This window comes from Glycine soja, chromosome 12, assembly GCF_004193775.1.
Source record: "Glycine soja cultivar W05 chromosome 12, ASM419377v2, whole genome shotgun sequence".
Lineage (NCBI taxonomy): Eukaryota > Viridiplantae > Streptophyta > Magnoliopsida > Fabales > Fabaceae > Glycine > Glycine soja.
In genome coordinates, this window is record NC_041013.1 from 9,090,974 (window position 1) to 9,110,340 (window position 19,367).

The window sequence follows — 19,367 nt, forward strand, 5'->3', positions numbered from 1 at the left end:
ATCTTCATAGCTTCAAGTGTTTTATATATATGTGCACCAACACCACCATATAAGGGTCCAATATTTTAGTGGCCTTGGTGCCCCCACATTTCTCTCTTTTTCTTTTCTTTTCTTTTTTTCTGTGTGTCAACTGTCATGTAATTGACCTAATTTACTATGTATACCTTTTTCTTGGCATGTGCTTCTTATGGGACCAATTCAAGTCCTTTAACTTACCCCACCAAAACACCAACTAGTTCAATGACCCAATTTTTCAGTAAGTCATATCCTTTTAGTAATTAAATATTAAATATAGGGCCTCATGTAAAGAAAAAGTCGATATGTCCGAGTGGTTAAGGAGACAGACTCGAAATCTGTTGGGCTATGCCTGCGCAGGTTCGAATCCTGCTGTCGACGATTTTCTATTTATTTTGTTAGTTCTGTCACACAGTTGATAATTTACTGTAATAATGTTCTATTTTCCTTAATTTATTTTTACTTTTAATTTTATCAAAATAAGGTAAGTAAAACTTTACCTTTCCATTATTAAATGTTGATAATAGTTCAGTAAAAAAAAAAAAAATTGGTGATATCTTTTATTTTACCAAGTATTTTTTATGATGAGTTATTAAGACCAAAATTAAATGTCAATATTTACTAACCCAAAAAAATATCATTATTCCTATAGAAAAAAGTATAATATTATGTACTAATGGCATGAAATAATTTTACATTATTAGTTGTCATACATTATCAATTAAATAATTTTTAAGATAATTATTATAAAAGTCAAAAAATTTATTATACAAAATGACTTATGATTAGATAATAGTGTAAAATTATTTTACACTGATTATCAGCGCTTATATAATTTTTTTTGTAAAAAAAATAGTTTAATGGTTATAATCTTATATATCACTCAATCACAAAACATTAATAGTGAGATTGTTAAGGTCATTATTATAAAAGTCACTAAATATATATGATGATTTGTGATTAGATAATTATGAAAAATTATTTTGTTATTAGTACATAGTATATTTTCTCAAAAGATGCGCCGACAATCTTGTTAGAAAAATTAATCCAAATTTTCAAACATTAATATAAGTATGTAGAAAGTCAAGAGATGCATTCCATAAGGTGATGAATGTGTCTTAACTCTTTCTGAGCCTCACTATCATAATGACAAGGTAAGTGGAGTGGTGGAATAGTTAATGTCTATTAAGTCTTGTTCTTTCAGGAAATCATGACCTTTATTATATTAAGAAATCATGTAAAGAGAGAAGAACCATCTAGCTTAAGAGGGGGGATTCTGTAATTCGAAAGGTTTATAATATTTTTCGGAAAAACTTGTAATAAGGAGGGGTTTTTTAAGTTTGTTCAAAAAAAACTTGTACAATTGTGTATCAGATAACAAATATTTGTTGAGAGGTTCTTATAAGCATAGATAAGGTGTTGAATCATGTTAAATTTGTGTCATTTGTTATTTATATTTGTGTTGATATCATGTGTTCTTACTCATTATGCAACAAACTCATCTTTGTCTAATGTAAGACTTCTTACTCACACCTATACTTAACAGAATATGATTCATTTTCCATGATTATCAAAAGTAAGAAAATTGAGTTCAAGTACAAGTATTGGAAAGATGATTTTCTCTTATGAGTCAAAGACAATAACAACAGCATCATCACCTTCTTGCAATAGTGGTATTGCCCACCAATAACTACTAGCATCTACATTAAAAAAAAAAAAAACACTACTAGAATCTGGTTTACCAATTAACAATTCAAAAAATGTTGTTAGCAAGTCCTTGTTCTTTACATCAACAAAGATATTCACTACTACAAAAAAGAGACGGTTATTTGACATTTTCCACAATGATTTTGAATCGTCTTTGAATCCTCTATATTGGAAAGTGTTGACTTTTCACAATGGTTTTTAAATCGTCTTAGAATCTCTCTTTCTACATCAATTTTCATAGAAATCATCCTAGAATGTCTTTTTTTTTTTGTTTTAAAAATGTCAAATAATTGACAATTTGAAGACTGTTTTCAGAAAACCGTCTTAGAAAATATACATTCTAAAAATCCCTCTTAGAAAGTATTTAACATATTTAATCATGGGAAAATTATTTGAATTCATGTACTCCATGAAACAAACCATGTTGCAAATAATTTAGCAAAGCATGGTTTGGGTTTAATTACTGATAGTCTAAGTTTGCATGCCTAATATCATAAGCAAGAAAACATAAACTAAACTATATCAATAATCTCATGCTCTAAAGTCTATACAGAGGAGACCAATACATAGAAGATGTCCACTAAGAGAGAAAAAGACACAACATAGACTATAAACACTATTAGATGAAAGGTTAGAAAATTGAAGTTACAATTGTAAGGTTCTCATTTAATAAATTCACTAGGCAAAACTTCATAACTTTAAAGCAAAGTGAAATGTAAACGATGGAGAATATATAAAATTATTTTCTCTCTCTCATTTGTCTCTCTCAATATCTATATCTCCACAAGCTCCATTATATGCATCTGAGACAATGGTGACAGTTTCAAATATATCCCTCCTCATCTCTAAAATTTTGGGCCCCACATGTTCTTTGAGTTTTGAGTTGGCATCAACCAGTTGAAAGAGTTCCTTGACCTACATTTGAATTTCTTCACTTTATTTAATTACTTCCTGCAACTTCAATTCGAATGTCTTGAGAAAAATGAAGTTCATTAGATACAATATTATCATAGAAAGAAATGAAGAAAGGAAAAAAATATGGCTTCATTCATAATGTGTTCTACCTTATAATTATAATTATGGTCATTCAACAAATAAAAGTATATATTTTACGTTCTATTATTTCCTATTACTAAGCCTGACAAAAGTTAGTTTGGTTTGATGCCCCTAGAATCATCTAGAGCAACTACACACACATGCTAAAGAGTAATCTCAAAAGGAATGGATTATTAGATTCAATACAATCTGCAAACTATTAAAAAAGACCATGAACACAAACAAAGAAAAACATAACACAAAAGTAGCTAGAAAAGGAATATAACAACTATAATGCAATCAAAATACTAGCACACAACACAAGCACTGATTTTTGCACCGTACAAGTAAGAATCCAAAGAGAAGAAGATCAAAACATAACAATACAACAAATCTTTTTAATAGAAACTGAGTAGAATTTGATCTATATTTTGCTGTCACGTATAATAAATTTCTCAACAAGTGTAAGAATGACAATTGAAAGAATTTTGTTACGTAAACCAAAAATTTTAACATAGGCATGGATAGTAGTTAATATTTACCAAAGGCATCGATAGTAGTTAATATTTTAACTTTCTACAAGTTAAATAAGTAAAATTCTCTATTTGAATATCAGAACTCAAAATAAATCAAGCATGACATTACATCCAAATCATGGAAACAAGGTTGTCAAACTTGCAATTTTATGTAAACTCGTAGAGGCCTCATAAACTCGAAAGAGTTTACTCGATATAAAAAATATATTAATAATCCTATATATAAAATCATAACTAAATATTTCAACCCTAAAATAAATCAAAGTAACAAACTTTAACAATAATTCAATAAACTAACATAGTCCGCACTCAATCAAACATAAATTCATACAATACAAAACATGAATTCTTAAAACAAAAGTATTTAAAAAACATAGAAATAGTTCAAATGTCTATCAATCCTCTAATTAAATCATCTCCAATGTCACCACCGTCACCATCATCTCCATCATCTTCAAGCTCTTCCTTGATTAAGAAGTGATCTTCAATATTGTCATTCAAAACCAAATTGTCAATATCAATATCATCTAAAGTTGGATCACTTAAACTTCCTCCATCCAAGTCAATATTGCTTCCACTATCACTTTCACCTAGAGGTTGCTCAACTTGGACATTGTCTTCATCAAAAATATCATCTCCCTCTTCTGTTATCCACTCATCATCAGATTCCATATCTTCAAATGGAAGATCAAGCAAAAAAATTTCTTATTTGTCTATTTTCCAGCTTCAAGTTGTACAACACATAAACTAAGTCATTCATCTTCTTTTGATGCAAGTGATTTCTCCTCTTTGTATGAACTTATAAATAACATAAAAATTGAAGTTCATAACTTAACTCTGAGTTTGGTCTGATTCTACTCGATTTGCTACTCTACTCACGGTTTAACTCGTGGAGGCACTGTTGAATAGTAAACTCAAACAATTTTACGAGTTAAATCACAATTTTGATAACCATGCATGGAAATTCTTTCTCTGACAGTGGGCAGAAGAAAAATGATTACTTATTACTTAAGAATCAATCTTGTGATTCTTACATGAGACACCTTCATCAGTGATATCAACCATCTTGCAAGAATGAGACATTATCTTCACAGTAAGTTTGTCCATTATTAGTACCTGCAGGCAAGCAGCTCTTGAACCAATTCAAGATGATAAACAATTGAAGTATCAACAATTTTACTAGATTTCATTTCTTGAAAAAGAAACAAGTGTGTGTATGGATTTAAAGTCATCCTCCAAGTGAAGAACCAAGAATCCCAAAAGCAAATATTATTAGAAGGCTCATGCATGGTTCTTACATCCAACATAATCCCTCACAGTCTTGAACTAGACTCCTTTGAGCTTGAAGCATGAATGATGAACAAGCCCAATCGAACTCTAGATCACTTGGTCGTTATAGGCTCTAATACCGTGTAATGAACCAAGACAAATATTCCTAAGGGTTATGTTGTCCAGCAAAGGTTAATGAATGGTTTTTATGTCTAAAACTCTTATCATGAATGATGTTCTAAATCCTAATATGAAGACAAGAAGATAAATACAAATGAAAAATAGCTTGTGTAGTGGCTAGTATGCTGCAAATAAGTTATAGCAGAAAAAAAATGGTGAAAAGAAGTTTCTAACTTAATAAATTGAAAGACATGACATATGTATCAGATACATACATAAGGCTTGTAAGGATTGAATTAAACCAAACAAAAGAAGTAACAAAATTTTTTTTGTCTTCATTGCAGACTACTCAAATCTATAGAGAGAAAACATGTAATTTAAAGGTGTTTTTTGTATTGCTAACCAGTTACATATTACATTTCTTGTTTCTTCCCTTTGATATTAAAGATCAAGTGCCCCAATTCAATCCATAAAAGGATCATTATGCCATGTTAGGTGTAAGTTCTCTACTCCTAGCAGAAATAGAAAAAGGTGTAACAATCTCAAATCCATGTATTCAAATGACATTTAGAGCTCCGACCATCCCAACCCCACTGAAAACTTATGTAGTTGCACTCAACACCATAATTGTCTTCTAGTCTTTTGCCCGTTCATGTTCCTTGTTAAGCATCTAAAATCATTCCAATATTAAAAAAATGAATCACTGCAAATCAGAAATGTAATAGCAACATCTCTCACTTGATAAGTTTATTTCATTTATGATTAGATATAACCCATGTACTTAGTTAGATGTAAGCAGAAAATGAGTTCATCAAGTGCCTAGCTTACTCAATACTATACTTGAATATACAAATGGAGGATTTTTTTTTCTCCATCCTTGCAAAATTGTTGGTTTTCATAATATGATAACAAATCCAAAATATAAAGTAATCAACAAACATCAATGATACATGCAACAAAATTTAGGGGAGTGTATCTCACCTTATTGTTAATCAAGTTATGGAGTAGTATTACGTACACTTCTAATGAGAGGTGAGAGGTATATTACCGGCATCGTATCATTGGTTTTCACTACATATGCTTTAAGGTGTGTATGATTTTGACTTGTGGAAAGCAACCAAGTACATGGCATGCTTGATGATGGAGAAAGTGGCAGTAATAACAGCTTGACTTTCAACAATAGATGCAAGGATGGAAATAACAAAAACCGGCCAAATTAAACCAAATTACTTAAGTTAAAAAAATATGATCAATATGAAGAAGTCAGAGACTCGGAAGAACTAACCAAGTATAGAGTCATAAAAACCATTATGAACAGAGTTAAGGTTTTTTGACAAAAAAGTTGCTTGGCCCATGTATTGCACTACCAAACAAGGGTATATAACAAAGGAAAATGCAAGCTATGCATGGAAGAAAAATGTTATCAATTTCCATGTAAACACAATTGCAATAGATGTACAATAATGATTATTATCTTCCTAGAAAATAATAATAATAGTTACCAAGACTAGGATAAATCTTATGCACAATTTAGTCAAGCTATAAGCTCACCCTTACTGACAATGTAGTAAAATGACCAATATTCGTCAACATAGCTTCAGTTCCTGGTGAGACACAACTGTCAGAATTATTAAACTTAGTATTTTGTTGTTAAAATCTCATCTTTTAGTTAATCAAAGCTCAATTAAATTTATAAAATAGAAAATGAAGCATCCTAATCAACTTATAAGATAACTTCTGGTAGGTGCATAGCTGACTTACTAGTAATACACAGAAGCATCCCTCCAAGAGAAATCCAACCTTCTTTATCGGTCTTGATAAAGAACTTGGTTAAGTAGTATAGGGATATAACACATAATATTTTTGGATTCCAGCGTATTATATTGTAAACAATGCAAACACACTCAAATTTTGAATATAGTAATAGCAAGCAATGCAAAAAAAAATGATAATTAAAGGCTCTTTAATGAGATTATAACATGCATGAAAAATTTAAAATTTAATTTTTCTAGCTCAGCTTCTAATTCTTTCAACAAAACATATAGGAGTATGGGTAAATTGCACAAATTTATATTTGAATTGAACTCTAGGATTACTCTAAAATGACATTATGGATAAGCTCATAAACAATTCTTTGTTGTTGGTGGATTGTGGGCATTTAAGAATGAATGGTCTAATGAGGAACATGGCGTACCATATCATGAACCAGAGTCACACTTACATGGTAAAATATCATGAAATGTTGAGAAAGTTACCACGAAAAGGTTGTCCTAATGTCAAATTTGTTCTTCTTACCTTGGATTTGGTGCTTCCAACACTAGGTGTGGTTTTTTCAACCCCAGATCTACCACAAAAAGAAGAATCGTAAATGTTTCACAAAATAACAAACACAGAAGAAGAAAAATGAGAAGAAAGAACGAGATTTGGGGGAGAAGGGATTCAGAATGAGGGTTTAGACAAGAGCTTACCTTCCTTGATGGCCATGTTGCCAATAATGGTTCTGACGGAAGGGAAATTCAACGGTGATGATGGATGGGAGTGAAAGTGCGAGAGTGAAAATGAAAAGAGAGGGAGAGAGACAATTCTGACAATGACAATGTAAGGTTAGCAGAGAGGGATGAAGAGTGCTTTGTGAGAGAGAGGGTTTCACAAAGAAAGGAAGTCAAGCACGAGAGGACTACATGAGTGCCATAGTGTGGTAGAGGCGACGTAGCGGCGCGACAACACAGCAATGAAGGCTTCACACTTTTGCATAATGTAAGGGCGCGAGTGAGAGACAGATAATCAAAGAGTTCAAGAAGTGAGATTGCATGAGAATGAAAAGGGAAAATGCATCCCTTTCGAAGATAGTTTTTAAAATTGACATTGAAGTGTTGTTTTTAACATCGGTTCTTGAAGAACTGATGTCATAATACGTTTTCAAAGACGATTTTGAAAAAATAGTCTTTAAAAAATTACAATTATTTACAAAAATGTCATTGTATTTTGAATGACATCAATTTTTGTAGAATCGTCATTAAACCAATATTGTAGAAGATCATTTTTGAAGTATTGATTCTTCCCCTTCACAATTGGGAAATAGACACACATCATTATCAAGCTAACACCCAATTAGATGGGAAACATTTTAGAAAAACTTTACCTTGGTAATAATGTGTCTATTTTCCATTGGACTAGATTAACGTTGTTAGCGAGAAAATAAACAAAAAGAGTTGCATTACATATATTTACATATATTTTGGCAATTAAAGGATAATACTATTAAACATTTTAATAATAAAAAGATCAAGTTCAACAAAATAAAAAAAAATAGAGGAACTAAAAAAAAGTATTATAACATGTTATATATGCAATATTAATATTTTATATCCAAGTGATGGATTCCTAAAAATAAAATGCTAGATAGTATTTTAGCCGGAGCACATGTAGAAAATATCTGTTGTCTTTGCCTAAAAAAAGCCTCCAGCATTTAGTAGTCAACGATACAAAATATTTCTTTAAATATGGTTAGATTGATGTAAACATTATTAACAATATAAAAAAAATTCTCTAAAACGTTTACGCATGACAATAACTTACATTGAATACCTAATGTCTCGCCCACGCATGCACTAAAAAAATCTTTAAAGAGGCATGTGAAAATGAGCTGTGTAGATCTTTGACTTAAAGACAAAAGTTGGACGTGATGGAGAGAAGACGAAGGGGTTGACAAAAGCTCTAGGGTTAAAGTTCAAACGAGAGAGAGAGAACCGTGAAGTTGAACTTGAAGACAATCACAGAACGGGCAAAAAAAGTCGTATAGGGTCAGAACTTTACCTGCCAATTTACATTTTTTTTCCTATGAATCTTTCCTGTCTTATCTAACTTTCTTTTTATTAACCTTTTTTCTCGTATGAAAAACCGAACCCCTTTGGTTAAGATCAAATTGGACAACTGACATGTGAGGTCCGGATAAATATTTCATTGGTTATGCTCCCTTTTATAAAGATGGGGTGATTTATATATATATATATATATATATATATATATATATATATATATATATATATATATATATATAAGATGGGTTGTTTATCATCCCCATTGGTCTAAGCTCAAATGTGAGAAGTTGCAGTTATTATTGTAATACCATATAGAGTATTTATATATTTGGTTTGATTAATATATATTAGTGTTAGTATTTTTTTTCATCTATAAAAAGTAAATAAAATATTTTCATTACCAATACCAACTCATTTTCTAAAAGAACATGTTAACCCACAACTATGTGCAATGCTATATATATGCATTCGTGCACAAAATTGTTAGAAAATGAGTTTTTTTCTTTTTCGGGTGAGATGTTAGAGACTAGAAAGTTGTGACTTCTATGATAATTAAAAAAAAGTAATAAGTTCTTGAACTGCATTAGAGTATGGTTGAATAAAAAAGAATATTGAGTATGGTAACAATAGAAATTATCATATGCTCGTAAGTCATTTCATTCATATCTTGTTATTTTTAAGTTTAAATAATAATTATTCTCCTAAAAAAAGTTTAATTATTAATAAGATTTAATGCCTATTCACATATTTACTATATCATTCTTATTTTAAAAAATAAACAAATGGTCAATATGGAAATGTGAGGTGGATTTCTCATTTCTCTTTTTATTTAGTTAAAGCTTTATATATATATATATATAATCGCTCCTGTATGTTTGCATATATTTTTATTACACTAAATTTGATATATTAATATAATTGGGTTTTTTATTATACATTAACATGCATATATATTGTAGCCTATTCATCAGGGGATCAAAAGAAAACTTTATCTTATTTGCATACTAAAACGTACTTAGCTCATTTATTTATGGATAAAAGACTGTTTCTTAGTAATTAGAAGTATAAAAAAAATATAAAACTACGAACTTACATTTAATTTGAATATTTTAACTTTATAGCCTTGACAAAAATATTTACAAACTACCCTTTAGAAAAAATATTTTATCAATTAAATTATTGTTTAAAGGGTGGTTTCTAAATATTTAATCACGTGTTTACTGCAAAATTGAGATATAACATCATATTTTAACAGATAATACAAATATTCTAAAGATAATTTATTGCTGCAATTTAATTTTTGATTTTTTTAATTCTTAAAATTTAATTTTTGATTATTTCTATAGACATCTCTATTTTATGAAGAAGATGCAGCTATGAACAATCAACCTTTCACCAATTCACTTTTCTTTTTCCCACAAAAAATTCCCTCCCTAACTTTTTTGTTCTCTTTTAGCACTCATTGTATCCCAGTGAATTAGATCAAGTGACACCTTTTTTCTATTCTTTTACTCTCTTTTCCTTCAAAACTCTTCAATCAAATTAATCTCTCTTTCTTTGATTAACAAATATATATTAATAATTCCATAGAAAAAATTGAGAGATAAAGAGTATAACATAAGAATAAGGTTTAAAGAAAAATAAAGGAGATTACAACTTAGAAAAATTGAGATAAAGAGTATAACATAATAATACACAACTTTGAACAACAGAAAGAAAACTAAAATAAAGGAGACAAAAAAGGGTAACTACGTATTCCCATTACTGAAATTGCATAGCAAATGGTGACCAAATTCATCTTAAGCAACTTCATCAGTGTTGAGATTACAATCTTTCTTGGGTGTCACCAACATGCAAGTTGCACCTTATTGAGTCCAACCTTTCTTTACCTTCAGTCTCATGTCCTTTATTATATGCTTTATCATTTTCAACATTTCCTCATATCTTTTGGTCACTTTCCTTGGCAGCAGTTTCATAGGCATTTTGTTGATCTGTTTTGGAGACATAACCATAACTGGCATGATGGTCTGTGTTATTTAGTTTCGAAGGAACTTTCATCAGAAATGCTCCTTAGTAATTAAAGCCTATACGGTAGCTAGTTGTGATAAACACAAACAATGGCGGCAATTGGAAAACTTTTTTGTTTCATGATAGGGGTGGGGATTAAAATTATTGTCAATATCTCACTTTGCTTCTGTAATTTATGTTAATCTGGTCATCTGAACCCACAGGTGGATGACATTTCTCATGATCTTTTAATTCCTTTTCTCTTTTGTGCATTGAAGTCCTTCCTAAATTCCATATATACATAAATATATAATTAGACAAAATGCATGTGTAAACTGTCTCACAACCTAAAATTGTTATGTTAGAACAAATAATTAATGTGCATACGTAGACAATGAGCACCAAGGTGCAGCCTCATATTTTAAAATTAGTGATCAATATAGAAAGAAAAAAATTAAAAAAAATTAAAAAATCGCAAATTATATATGTTAATCAACAGAGATAAGTGTAGACCAGAAATTAAGAGAGAGAAAGCATAACAAATCAAAAAATTCCGGAAAAATAAGAGAGAAAGTATAACATAACTTTAATTAACAAATGTTAATAGTTACTCAGAAAAATTTAGAGAAAGATTATAACATAACAAATTAAAAAGATCAACACAATAATGTATTTCAAGGTTGACAAAAAGTGAATTCTTTTAAACCTACAAAACAAAAGTTAAAATAAAAAATAAATCAATTTTGTCTTCTCCTTCAAATCTCCAACGAATATATCTGTTTAAAATTCATCGATTCAAAACAACATCCACGTAACAAGATTATAAATTGCACAAAAAAAAATAATTTGATTTGACAATGTAATCATGCAATCAGGGAGCATTACATGTAAGTAAATAAAAATTGAAACGTTTTCAATTTTTTGTTAAATATAATTTAAATACAAAAGACCCATGGCTCTGATACCAATGGTAAGAAAAAAGGTGTTCAACAAACACACATTGCGGAATAAAAAAATCTATTTTATATTTAAATTATATTATAAACAGATGACATATTAAAAAATGTACATGTTGATGAGCTCTTGAAGCATAAAAATTCTTCAATAGTGTGAAGACTCTATGTGTTTAAGTTATACTATTTCTTGTTACCTTTTATTATTGCTAACCATTTAGCAATTAAATTAAAATTGAAATAATAATTGATCAAGTCAAACTTGTATCTAGCTGTCTTTTCAACCCAAATTTCAAATACAAAATCATACATGTTTGTTTCTTTTTTTTTTTACCAAATCTTTCTTATTATTTATATGCTCTAAAGCATTAGGTATCCGGAATCAAAATACAACAAATAACCTATTAATTACTATGACAATCTCATGTTAAAGAAAGTTACTATACCTCTTCTTGAAAATTTTCTATTGACAATTTTAACCATTAGAAAATTTCAATAGAGTCAATTCAATGATCACATTGTGACTCATCTATGCAAATTAATAAATGAGATATATTAATATTTATCCAATAAATACTATCACATATATATTAATCTATCCGGATTATTGATATCCTATTTACAATATATAATCCTATGATTAAGAACGTTTTAGATTAAAATTAGAACAAATTTGTTTCTCATTATCATAATCTTTATTATAATAATAAATTTTTAATTTTAATTAAGGATATTATCAAATGAACCATTTGGTCAAATAGTGAAATATGATAATGAAAATAAAATAATATTTTATTATTAAAATTAGAATTAATTATATAATAACTTGAATCGTGAACATACAAATTTATTCACAACACTATGTATAACCTTTTTACTCATAAAATAACTATTAACAAAGATAATTAAATAAAATTAAAATACGGGAACCATTACAACCACCAATATTAGAAAAAGTATTAAACCCCTATACATTTCTTTCCCAAAAAACAATGAAATCAAAAGGTAGTATTAACAACGTTTTAACAACTTCTAAATTTCATAACACCTACACATGTTGAGCAATTCACAGTGCATGTCAAAATCCCAGGAAGGAACACAATAGAATTAAAATCTTGTTGGACAACAATTAAAAAAATGATAAATGTGTTAAAAAAAAAAGCCAAACAAAGACCACTGTGGTTGAATACGGGAGATAAAAAAGAGAATGTCCAGCAGAGAGATAATTCACTGCAATATGAACAATAAAAAAACAGCAAAAAGAAGAAATACGTATGAAGAAGATACATAAAAAAGCCTATAAAATGCAAGAGGCATTTCTCTTCGCCTACTAATTCTCACCTCTATATTCTCTCCTTTTAAGAAGCAAACATTATCAGAATAGGATGGAAGAAGCTCCTTGATATTAGACGCAGAGGACTTTGTGGCAAGCACATGCAGGTTTTTTGCATGGTACATTAAACTCCACTTGTAAAATTAAAAAAAAAAATTATATATATATATATATAAGAGCATGAGATGTGAGAAAATTTATATGATATTTAACTTTTTTATTTTAATTGATGTGAGATTTCATATCACATGTATTCTAAGAAAGAATTCATCAATGCGCTCAATGGAATCAAACCGACAATTACATCACTAGGTAAAAAATTCCAAAAGCTCCAACTTTCAACACTGTGTCAATTTAGAAAGCACAAATAAAAAAAATACAATACGTGAACAAGATAAACCAAAGAGATTTTTGCAGTAGATAGTAACAAACAGATTGACAGAGAGAGAAAATTTTGAAATATATATAAGAGAGAGACAGTTAAATGAAAAATAAAATGTTGTTCTGAACAAAAAAAATAAACCAACCTAAATCTACGTGGGCAAGAGAAGAGAAATGGGAAGTTATAAGAGAAGAGGTGAACAATTCCAAGAATACGTGAACGTGAACTGTTATAGTGTGCCCATGTTCTTTTGAAGAAAGTGGAGGCAAATTCCAATTCTGATATATTAAAATGGTGCATTAAAATGTACTTACATAGTAAAAGTGAAGGGTATATTGGTCTATACACCAAATTATCTTTATATATTGTTATATCAAGAGGAAAATGAAATTTTATCTTGGTCCACAGGTTGAAGTTGCAAATAAAATGAAATGAGGATTTTCTGCATCATAACTACTCACTTTTATTTCGAGAAAAGCGTCTAATGGGCAAAATTGCCAATTAGTGCAACCTAAATAATAGTAAATACTTGTATACTGATGCAATGTTTACAAGCCGACCTTAGCTCAGTTGGTAGAGCGGAGGACTGTAGTGGTTTAAACCTCAGATATCCTTAGGTCGCTGGTTCGAATCCGGCAGGTCGGAAATCTTTATTTTTTCCCGTTTCCGCAATTAATTGATTAAATTTAGTATTTTCGAACCATAAAACGAAATTATTCATTCAACTCATGCTTACATTTTAGCTGGATCTACCAAAAAAAGAAACTCATGCTTACACCAACAAGCTACTCCAATTTAACAGTTACCATCAATCTTGATCTTATTATAACCTATGCAACTTAATATAAAAAATGACTATTCAGAAGAAAAAAAAAAGCTTTTACGAAGGGTCCTTTCAAATACTTAGCTAACTTATTTTATGAAGAAAGAAACATATTTATTGACTGAGCTTTTAAGGTTATTTTATGTTAATTAAAAACACATTTATAGAAGAAAATGAGATGAAATCTATATCAAACAATGCATGTGGAACCGGAGCTTAATTGAGAGAGTGAGAATTCAATTTAAGGTGATGTTTGACTTAATCCTTTTGTTTCTTTTAAGGATTTTAACTTTCATAAAAAAAATATGCCACTTATTTTCATAAAAAAATAACTAATATAGTTTTTAAAATTAAGTTGCAATATCCTATATTTTCTATCCCTTTCATCTTCAACCAATTGATGTGAGACAATGAAATTATGTTTTTAGTATAAAATAAACTTTTAAATTAAAACTTCAAATAACTTTTACTTTGTTTTAAAGCATTTATTTTAATAGTTAAGTTTAGAGTAACTTTTAACTAGGTTGAATCGTTTTAGTAATATCCAAGTTTGATCCGGTAAAAACAATTCTTGACTAAGTTTTACTTATCTCCTAGTCAAACTCTGAATTAGTCAAAGTCTAATTTCCTTGATATACCAGAGGATTAAGATAAAAAAAACTTATAACTATAAAAAGAAAGTAAATTACACCAAACATGACCTAAAAATCTTGCGATTTACTCATAAATTGAATAGGCCATAATGTTACTAGTTAACAAAACTTTATGAGAATTTTCTAATATTTAGGCTTCCTGCAATTAGTGATCAAGGTATATATTTTCATTTTTTGATAAAAAGAAATTTTTTGAAGGAAAATATTTAAAGCAAAATAGATGTATTAAAAAAAGAAATGTTGTTATAACAGATGAAATCATCTGTGAGGCTAAGCGAGAGAAGAAATCATTGTTAGTGTTCAAGGCCGACTTTGAGAAGGCCTATGACATCGTGAGCTAGTGATTTCTATACTACATGATGGAGAAAATGGGTGTTGTGGGTGAAAGGTTGCTTGAAATCATCATCGGTATCCATTTTAGTTAATGGCAATGCCACTTTTGAGTTTAAGGTTGAAAGGGGGTTGTGACAAGGCAATCCCTTTGCATCGTTCCTTTTCTTATTGATGGCCAAGGGGTTCGGGGGTTTGATAAGAGAAGCTGTTAAAAAACAACTCTTATCTGGTGCATCTGTTGGGTGAGAATGATTGCATATTGTGTTACAGCAGTATATGGATGATACAATTGTGTTCTTGAAGCCAACACTTGAGAATGTCCTAGTTCTCAAAAGTGCTCTTTGATGCTATGAAGTGGTGTTAGGGCTGCAGATAAACTTCCATAAGAGCAGTTTGGCAGGCAGTGCGATTGAGGACTGTCTGGTAACTTGGTTTGCTAGATTCTTGAATTATGCAACTATGGTATTACCATTAGTATTTCTAGGGTTACCTATCGGGGCTAACCCGCAAAAGTAATCAACTTGGAGACCAGTTCTTGAGAAGCTTAGGAGGAAGCTATCACTATGGAAACAAAAACATATATCATTGGGAGGTAAAGTATGTCTCTTGAACTCATGCTTATCTGTCATTCCACTTTTCTTCCAGCCTTTTTTAAAGTGCCCTTTGGAGTAGCCAAGTCTATCAAAAGTATTAAACAAAATTTTCTTTAGGGGCTCCAATTAGGTAAGGAAGGTGTCATGTGAAGTACTTGAAACACACTAGAAAGGAGGTTGAATAGTGTGAAGGATGAAACTTAGTATTTCAAAAACTATTAAAAGCTTTTCTCAAACAGATGTCAATGGGCGAACGGTTTCGTCCAAGGGGTTCAAAATTACTTTGGATAGAAAATTAGTTCACAAAACTTGGATAAGATAATGTAGAAGTGACTTAAAGGAAAAAAACAAGTTATATAGAAGGGGTAATGAAAACACAAAGGTTTTATACTGGTTCACCCCAACTCTTGGGCTACATCCAATTCTCCTTCAAACCTTGAAGGTTTCCACTAATCACATCTTTGATAACAACCAAGTATTCTCTATGTCACTTCAGGCTATAACTAGTACTTTCAAGGCCACTCCTGGTACTACACTTAATCTCCCCCTGAGATTAAGACCCAAATATTCTTTGTCACTAAGTCACTCCTATCTTTCACAAACAATATATGTTTAATGGAAAGTGTATTATAATCACTCAAAGAGTGTTTACACAATAGGCTCAAATACAATGAAACTCCCTGACTAAGCAAAGCTTAGATTCACTCAAGTCGCTGAAGTTTCTTTCATCCAATGGACTAACAGCGCTACAACACTTGTTTGTTTTGTCTTAGAATATTCTCTTTGTGATTCAAAAACCTTAACATGAACATCTTCAAACCTTATATAGACTTTCGTGCTTTGATTCGTTGAGAGATCCTAGTTAACCGTTGTCTAATAGCTTTGGTGTTTGACATGAGGTTGCTACTGTGCAGAGAGAGTGGGGAGCCACAAATAGTTTCTGCAGCATGCGTTCAGAGAAGTACATTCTTTCAGTGTCACCTAGTGCTTAGAGCTGACTTTCATCGTATAAATCAAAATAAAATTTAACAGTATAAGAAAAAAGGAATTAAAAATATCAAAACAAGACAATTTAAATCTTCCATTTTGTGCACTTTGGCACGAGTTTCTTATTAAACATATGGACATTACTTTCTTGTGATTTTTTTCAATTCTTGAGGATCGAGTAACTGTTCTATTACTTTTGCATTGCGAGCCAAGTGTGAAAGCAATTGTCTTCTCAGGGTTGGACGCAAAAGTAGTATCGTCTAGTGACTAGTATTTTACCTATCGTCTAGAACCTTTTTATTCATGCTTTTATGCTTGTATCTTATAAAGATAAAATGATATGTATCTTAAGCATGAAAAGTTAGTACATAAAAATTATACTTTTTAAAATCAAAACCTTAGGAATATAATTGTTTGGTATAGTTCAATGTGACTTGGACGCAGCCAGACTCAACATCATGGATCAATTGGGGGTCAGTGTATTTACCTAAAGATAAGGGGGGGCTTGGTATTAAGGACATTGAGCTTTTTAAGAGAGCTTTCATGGGCAAAAGGCGATGAAGGCTACTGGTGGAGAAAGATTCTCTATGGGTGAGAGTTCTTGAGGCTTTGTATGGAGTAATTAGGGGAGTCTTTTTGGAGAGGTAGTGCAGAATGAGGTTGTAGTGGTGGAAGGATCTGGCCAAGTTGTTGGAAGGGAGTCAATAAGGGGATGGTTTTACGGCAAAATTGGTCACCATGTAGGTGATGGAAAGGAAATCTTATTCTAGAAGGATGTATGGTTGGGGGAAGAGAGTCTGAGCTCAAAATTCAAGAGGATATTTTCCATTTCTTCCTAACAAAACACTTGTATTGCTGACATAGGCTTGTGGACTGCTAATATGTTGGAGTGGAACTTCTAGTGGAGAAAAGCATGCATGGATTGGGAGAAATCGACCTTCGAGGAATTTTTGCAATTGTTTAAATCAAGTGGCCCCTAAAAGAAATAATGCGGATCTTTGGATATGGAGGGGTTGTGCGGTAGGGACTTATACTATGAAGTAGGCTTATTGCTCGGGCAACCTAATGAAGATCATCAACATGCTCCTTTGTTCAAAGTCTTATGGAGTATTAATTGCCCATCAAAGGTTGTTGTTTTCGGCTGGAGACTAGTGTGGAATAGAATTCAATCATGAGTTGAGCTAAAGACAAGGAACATTTTGGGACCAACTCAAAGCATCAGCTGCCTATTTTGTTGGAAGGAAAACGAGACAGCCTGTCACCTTCTATTCTTATGTAGTTTCACTTATAGAGTGTGGTAGCATATATATATGTGTGTGTGTGTGTGTGTGTGTGTGTGTGTGTGTGTGGATTGGGTTTGAGCAATCTTTGCCTCAAACGTGCTTTGAACATTTTTGGCAGCATTTAAGGGCACTATCCGTGGCTAATTGAGGAAACTATAGATGATTATATGGAACGACCACTACTACAAAAATATTAATTAACGATGCAACTTCTACATCGGTGAGGAACGCCCGTTTTTGTTGCTTTATCAGTGGCATTTTTTGTAATAACTATGTTATTGAACAACAACGGTGGTACAAACACCATTTTTGAATGTTGTTTTCTCCTTTTTCCACGACGTCCTTCGAAGACACCGTCTTCATCGTTGATCCTTTTTCCAGCTGGTTATTTTACTCACGTGAAACCAATTGATGACTAAGAAGCTCAGTGACATACGTACATCTGCTTTCCCGCTCAGTCAGTACTTGCAGCTACCTTGAACATGCGCGTCCCCGGCCCCCGTCGATCAACAGCAGCGTTGAACAAAAAATAACTAAGAAGCCCAGAGTTCCAACTTGCAAAGCCTCAAAGTTCCAGCTTGAAAAGCCCCAAAGTTCATTAGCTTAGCAACATTTTGAATCAGCTAGCATGACTTGTTTCCCAACAATGACCCATTGCCATGAAGGTATGTTACATGCAATGTGATTAAAGATTCTGTACACAACATGCATAAAGATGAAGATTGTTTTCTCTGCCTCAGTATGTTTGATTGTTGGCAAAAAATTTGAACTCAAAAGCTGGGTTTTTTATTTTCTAAAAATGTCCATGTGCAGTGTAGGAGATATATGTCTGTGGTTTTTTTTTTTAGTAGTGACCGCATGAAATTTGTATAAATTAAATGAACTTTATAAGGAAGGTTGGTCATAACCAAATTCTTCCTCCACTTGATTCAACTAATGTTGATTTTCATTCATATTATTTATTATATGTTTCTCCGGATTATAGATATCTCTTATTGATGGGGGATGAGGAAGATTGGGTTTCTTAATGCACATTTGCAATGAGAGATTCATTGATTGAGTTTTCATAAGTCATAATATTGATAAGAAGCATTATATTTTGCCATTTTGAATTTGTTTTTATGGCATTGAGTACGTGAGTTGCAAATATATATTGAGCAGTTTTAAGAGAGTTAGTTTTTAAGAGTATACTATTTATGCTTATATTTTGGTATAGAGTATGGGTGTTTCTCCTAGGAAACTATTAACTTGTGTCATGGTTGGATTGTTAAAACAAGATTTCCGGATGCAAGAGTTGGTTGAGGAACAATTTCCTTAGGTAACGTTTCCTAAAGTGAAAAACATGAAATGAGCAAAATCTAAAAGATTAGAATAGAGTATAAACTGCATAACATGATCCAATTTTTTTGTTCTTCTCTCCATGCCAGTTGTGGAATGTAAGTGCATTTGTAGATAACATGATCTTTGAGTCTATAATAATGATGACTTAGCTGATAACTATTTCATACACACAACTA

The 19,367-nt window shown here is 31.1% G+C and overlaps 2 non-coding genes across 2 annotated transcripts; both read left to right on the top strand.

Annotated features, from left to right (window-relative positions):
* Positions 1-314: 314 nt before the first annotated feature.
* On the top strand, positions 315-396 carry TRNAS-CGA. The gene has a single exon. It is a non-coding gene; the product is annotated as a tRNA-Ser (tRNA).
* Positions 397-13,733: 13,337 nt separating this feature from the next.
* Positions 13,734-13,823, top strand: TRNAY-GUA. The gene is given in 2 exon segments: positions 13,734-13,770; positions 13,788-13,823. It is a non-coding gene; the product is annotated as a tRNA-Tyr (tRNA).
* Positions 13,824-19,367: the final 5,544 nt, after the last annotated feature.